This window comes from Strigops habroptila, chromosome 5, assembly GCF_004027225.2.
Source record: "Strigops habroptila isolate Jane chromosome 5, bStrHab1.2.pri, whole genome shotgun sequence".
Classification (NCBI taxonomy): domain Eukaryota; kingdom Metazoa; phylum Chordata; class Aves; order Psittaciformes; family Psittacidae; genus Strigops; species Strigops habroptila.
This window is the reverse complement of record NC_044281.2, coordinates 44,479,884-44,485,611: the sequence shown is the minus strand read 5'-3', so window position 1 is coordinate 44,485,611 and position 5,728 is coordinate 44,479,884. Positions and strand designations below refer to the sequence as shown.

General features: G+C 46.4%; 1 protein-coding gene across 3 annotated transcripts in view; it reads left to right on the top strand.

Annotated features, from left to right (window-relative positions):
- The first annotated feature begins 188 nt into the window (after positions 1–188).
- The window catches only part of MBD5 (methyl-CpG binding domain protein 5), a 152,088-nt gene continuing 146,548 nt past the window's right edge, over positions 189–5,728 (top strand). The window contains exon 1 of one of the 3 annotated variants that reach the window (XM_030486981.1): positions 189–650. The gene's annotated coding sequence lies outside the window, so the exon portion shown is untranslated. Of the gene's footprint in view, positions 651–5,155; positions 5,174–5,728 lie in introns of those variants that run through there. The other 2 variants (XM_030486977.1, XM_030486982.1) reach the window with 2 other exon arrangements.

Here is a 5,728-nt window from a genome sequence, read left to right as displayed (position 1 = left end):
CGCCCCCCTCACGTGACCGCGGGCACCCCTCCGCCCAGACCACCCACCCCCTCACTTCCGCCCCGTCCTTCCGCGCCACTTCCTTCCGCCCCGCAGCCGGGTCTCCTTCCGGGTGCGCGCGGCGCGCGCGGCCCTGTGGGAAGGGACGTCCCTCCCTCCTCCCCCCCCCCCCCCGCGGCCTCCCGAGCTCCCCCGGGGCGCATGCGCAGTGGCTGCCTCCCCTCTTCCTCCCCGGCAGCGCCGGAGCCCCAGCCGCCGGAGCAGCAGCAGCAGCTGATGATGAGGAGCGCGGGGGGGGGCGGGGGGGCCCGTTATTTATACCGTTAAAGGGACAGGGCGCTAATTCCGCTCGGCATCGGCGCGGGGGCGGGGGGCCGGTGCCAGGCGCCCCGAGTTTCTCCCCCCCACCCCCAGCCCCGCCGGAGGAGCCCGGGGAGTTTCTTCTCTCTCTTCCCCCCCCTCCCGGCGGCCGTCGGCGGAGGGAGAGCGAAGCCGAGAGGCGGCCCCGGCGGGAGGCACCTCGGCGGGGGAGCGGCAGGCAGTTGGGCAGCCCCCACCCCCCGCGCTCCCCTCCTCCCCCTTTATTACCCTTTGTGTGCGTCTCCGCCTGCGCCGCTCTGGGGCCGGCCGGGCGCCGGGGGGCCGCTGAGGTGAGTGCGGGGCGGCGGCGGGGCGGGGGGAGCGGCGGCGGCGGCGGCGGGGCCGCCCGCTTGTTTACCTCAGGGAGGGAGCGGGAGGGGGGGGGCCCGGAGCTCGGCCGCGCTGGGCCGCGGGCGGCGGGGAGGGGGCGCCGGGCGCCCGCCTGTCACTTTGTGGCCCCTTTCAGCGCCGGGGGCTCCCCCCGCACGGGCCGGCCGGAGCTTTGTTGTCGCCTGGGCGCGGGTGATGCTCCAGCCCCGGCCGCTCTCCCTTCGCCGCCGCTCCGGGAGCTGCTTACCCGGCCCCCCGCCTCCCCCCGCGATCCACCCCGGGCCGGGGCGGGGGTAATGTCGGCGGGGACGGCTCGCTGTGGAAGGCGCGGTGTTGCGAGCAAAGTTCGGGGTGGCTCTGGTGGGTGCTGAGCCCTGGCTTGTCCCGAAAGTGTTGTTTTCTTCGCCGCAGCAGGGAATTAGGTGACTGAAATAACGGCAGGGTGCTGGGGAACCCTCGGGGTTTGCTCCCCCGGATGGGCTCTCTGCGGTGCTTTCAGGCCGTTATTTGACTTGTTAAACCCCTGCGGTCGTTAAGGCCCCGGTTGTACAAAGACCCACTCATGAGCTTAACTTCCAGGGTTTGTCCAAGAACTGGACTCCCGACGAACGTCAGTGTTTGCAAGATGGGAATTGGTGTTGCGCGTGTGATAGCAGGACGTGGTTATCGTTGGGGGCTGGCTATATTTGGTCAACGGTTTGTTCAAATATATATGTTGTGATCTGCTTTTTTCCATGGCCTGCTGCTGGGAAGGCCAAATGTCTCCATCCACACTTAGGCTGTTGCTGGTTTCTTAGGTCAGGTAGCACCAGTGGGCTGATCTGACCATTTTTTCTGCTGATTAAAAGGGATGTTACATGTCAAAATGTCTGAAATGGGTATTAGTTTGCCCCCTTACGTTTTAATCTGACTCAAGGAAATACTGGAAGAAGCCTAAATCAAGGAAATACTGGAGGAAGCCTTCTGGAGATTTGCTAGAATCCAGAAGTAAGAGTTTGGTCATTAATGCCGAGTTGAAATAAGAGTCCTCTACATAAGTAGGATGTTTATATTAAAATTGCTGTTGTCTGCTTATTTCTGGAGCTTAATTATGTCCTCCATAATTTTAAAAAGACAGTTTGAGTGCTCAGTTTATTAAGTACTGTGGAGCATGCTGAACTGTGAATAGGCCATGAGTATGTATTTCAGTGGGGCATCACGGTTAAATGGTGGTCAGCAGAGAGCGTGTGTTATCTCTGCCTCACGCTGGAAGGATACCCACAAGAAATAGCTTTCCTGAAATGCTTTGGTATCTCCCATTTCTAATTTGTGCGTGTCCTGTGTGAAGCAGCAATTTTGTGATCAAACTGGAAAGAGTTTGAGAACGCCGTAATTTGATGGGATGGGAAGAATGAGAGAAAACTAGTTGGACCAATACTTAACGATATCGTGAGGAAGAATTGAAGGCAGCAGTTATGATTGTAGTTCTTTCTAATAGTTTGCCATTAGTTTTCTGTTAGCTTGTAAACACAAGGTTACTTTGGTTTTAAATTTGAAAAAAAATCAACAGTGATAATCAGCGTCAAAATTGGCACATGCATGTATAAAACCCCATTCTTTAAACATCTGACTTGCCTTTTAGTTAGACTTTTCCTTTTCAGTTAGTTTATTACAGGCAAGAGCTGGACAGCAAAGGACTGTCCGGGAGTAAAGAACACAGTTTTCTGCTGGTTTCTTTCATGACAATGCTTCGTTTCTCAACCTGAGATACCATTGATCTATTTTCATCTCTACGTGGAGGCCTATAGTGGCTTCAGGATTACGCTCCCAATATATGTAGAGCTGCAAATCTGCCTGCAACTTTCATGGCCTACAGCTGATGAGATGTATTATTTATTACGGGGATTTAACACTTTAATCTCTTCGTGTTTTGGTGTTAAAAATAGGCATGATTTGATTTAATATGATTGCTCAGTAAAATACCTTAATGGAATTCCAAAGCTGGGCAGAATAATTCAGGGTCTTCTCTTAGTTTAAATCCTAGAGGTAAGATTACTTGTAAACCCTTAATTTCGATAGGCCTTCAGCTCCCACAGCAGAGTCTGTGTTGGAAAGCCAACCGCTAGTTTGGGGGGATTGGGGTGGGAAGGTTCCTCCTAAGGAGCCACTGGTGGGGCTGGGGTTCCAACTTGTGTCGGAAGCAGTTCCTGTGTTTCTGCAGTGCCTAGCACAAAGGGATCTGAGGCTAATCTGGAGCTTCTGGCAGGTATCACAACCGCCTGCTAAGAACAGAAAGAATTGAATCTCGACCTGTGTTAAGGAATACTGTGTGTTATCAATGGCTACAACTAAAGGGCAATACAGTTTTCTTTTGTTTGGGTCTTTTAAGCCCTTTTTGCTGCTGTCATGAGTAGGTATTTATAGTTGCTAATTGCTTTTAGGAAAACTTTGTGTATATTTTTCAGTTCTTCATCTTTTGAGACAAAATAATTAGTTTCCTGTATTCCAGGTTAGTGGCTTCCCAGACTTTAGGTCAAAGAGATTGTTTTGAATTACCGAGGAACCTACCATGGCAAAATGTGGGCTGTGTTAGACATAAAGATGCTGTTCGAGCCAGATTTATAGTTGTCTTTAGCAGTCTTCCCTTGGAGTTTGCTGTCTTACCTTTCTTTGTGGATAGATGTGTTAGTTTCTATTTGGACTAGGTAAGCAGATGTTTGGAGACAATCTTTATGATGCAATACTTTCAGTACTTGAACTTTTCTTTGCTTGCAGTCCTTTAGTTTTTCTTTGGATATGGAGGGGTCAATCCTTCTCCTTGTTAAAAATCATGGAAGATCGTGGCATAAGGAGCAGTCCACTCAAATGGAATGCCTTCGTTTTCACCTCGGTTATTTAATTCAAATTGTCAGAAAATTCCCTCCCCTCCCCCCACTGTTACTCATGACTGTTCCTTGTATGTGGAAGATCAGTAACTTGAATACACTCCATAACTAAAAACTGGTTTCTGAATCAGCAGCAAGTGCTTACCATGGATGTGCCTTCTGGAAGGCAGCAGGCCAGGTGGGTGGCCTCTCATGCCCATCTGGAGCCCCACTAATGTCAGCATGTCTTTCTATGGGCTTAAGAGACCACATGCACAAAGCAGTTTGCAAGAGAAGAATCTCATCTGTTAAGGGCTAGGGACACAGATTTTGAAAGTGACTGAGCTTCCTTTTAAAAAATACTGTTAAAACTTTTGAAAACTGTGGAGTTCTGCTGCTGCTTCTAGGCTTGTTTGGTTATTTGGGGGCTTGAGTTTGCTTGGCTCTTTTAAGAGCCCTGTACTGATTTCTGTTTTGTCCCAGTGGAAAATGGGTATCAAACTTGCCATTGATTTCAACAAGAAAAAGATACAGGATACATCTTAAGGCTCTTGTGTCATTAAGGACCTGCTTATTCATTTTAAGAGTTACTTGAATGTTTGAAACCACAGGCTTTCATTGACTTTTCTTTGCATTTATTTTTGGAGCTATTAGGTGGAATAATACTGCTCAATCAGATTCAAGTAGGCCTGCACAGGAACTGAGGACTGTATTAGGAATAAAATTTTGGAAGACCATTGGAGACAGATAAAAATTAGAGCATCCTGAAATCTAGGTAACTAGAGTTAAACCAAGTGGGATGCTAATAAAAAGCAGCAGTTAAGAAATTAAGAAGTGCTGAGTCCTTCTTTCCTCTCTTCAAATTCCAAGTTCTTTATTATAGCGATATCTTTTTTTTTCTTTTTTTTTTTTTTGAGATGAATCGTCTAGAAAGGAGTTCAGACTTTGCACTATTTTTAAATTGAGGTAAAATTTGTCAAAACCACTTAGGCTACAACATTATGAAATGTGTGGGTACATACACAAATATGTTTAGCTGCATACACAAATGCACATGTATATATACAAATGAGTATATAAAAGAAGTGTAAAAAATAGGTATATTAAAACAGTACTTAAAATGAAAGTGACTGTGTGGCTCCAAAGATCTGTATTTTGAGCCTTTTATCTCTAAGTAGTTGTTTTGATCTGACACATGGCAGCAGGAATCAGTCATTACCATGAGATGGCTATTCATAGACTTTTGTGAAATGAGTTGATCATCTCAGTTTATCTGCAGCTTGACAGGTGTTCCCATCACGAAAGTCTCCATTACCTCCTGTCCTTCCCGTGGGAATGACTAAGGAGCAAACTGTTGAGAGTGGCTTTGAGTGTTGGTTCATGGGCTTGGAGCTGAGGGCAATCCAGAGAGCTGGAGGTGCCCAAGATGTTTAGTTGTTTGTTTGGGGGGGGGGTTTCTAGAAATGTTCTGTTTCAGGAGCTTTAAATTTACTTAAAAAATGAAAAGGTGAAATGTCTGGAAATTCTTTGAGGTTCTCTAGTAACTTTATCAAATAAAGAATTCCATTTATTACTCATTAAATTCTTTGATGTGCTGTTTTCATTTTTTTCTTCTTTTACAAGAAATATTTTAAAATAAAGTAAGGAAGCAGTATTTTAAAAATTCTTATCTTGTCACAATATCTTGTAATTAAGACCTATAGAAGCAATATGTTAATTACCTTATTCCTACATGAGGTAAAATTAAAGCCCAGGATTAAAAAAAAAACCCCTCATAATTTTTGCTTAGTTTACATTTACAGTGACATTACATCCAAAATTATTTTGGTGATTTACTGAAGGAGGAGTGATCTGAAGTGTAAATAGCATCTTAAACATTAGGGCGGTTGGTTTTCAGCATCAGTAGCATGGCCTCACTAAGAAAAATTCCCAAGTGAGGGAACCAGAACAGTTGTCAATTGTTTGCACAACAAATCCTGTTGGATCAAATGGTGATATTCTCAACATTTAGATAAAGAGAGACTTACAATAATGTTGCCTTGTACCCCACCGCCGAAGGAAACAAATGCAGTTTAAGTTAGGAGAAAAGTAAAAGTCAGCCAAATAGAAGCTGGGCCTACATATCATAAATATAGAGAGGCTAATTTTTCCATTCATACTGCCTAATGTTTCAAAAACATGTAAATCAAATTTCA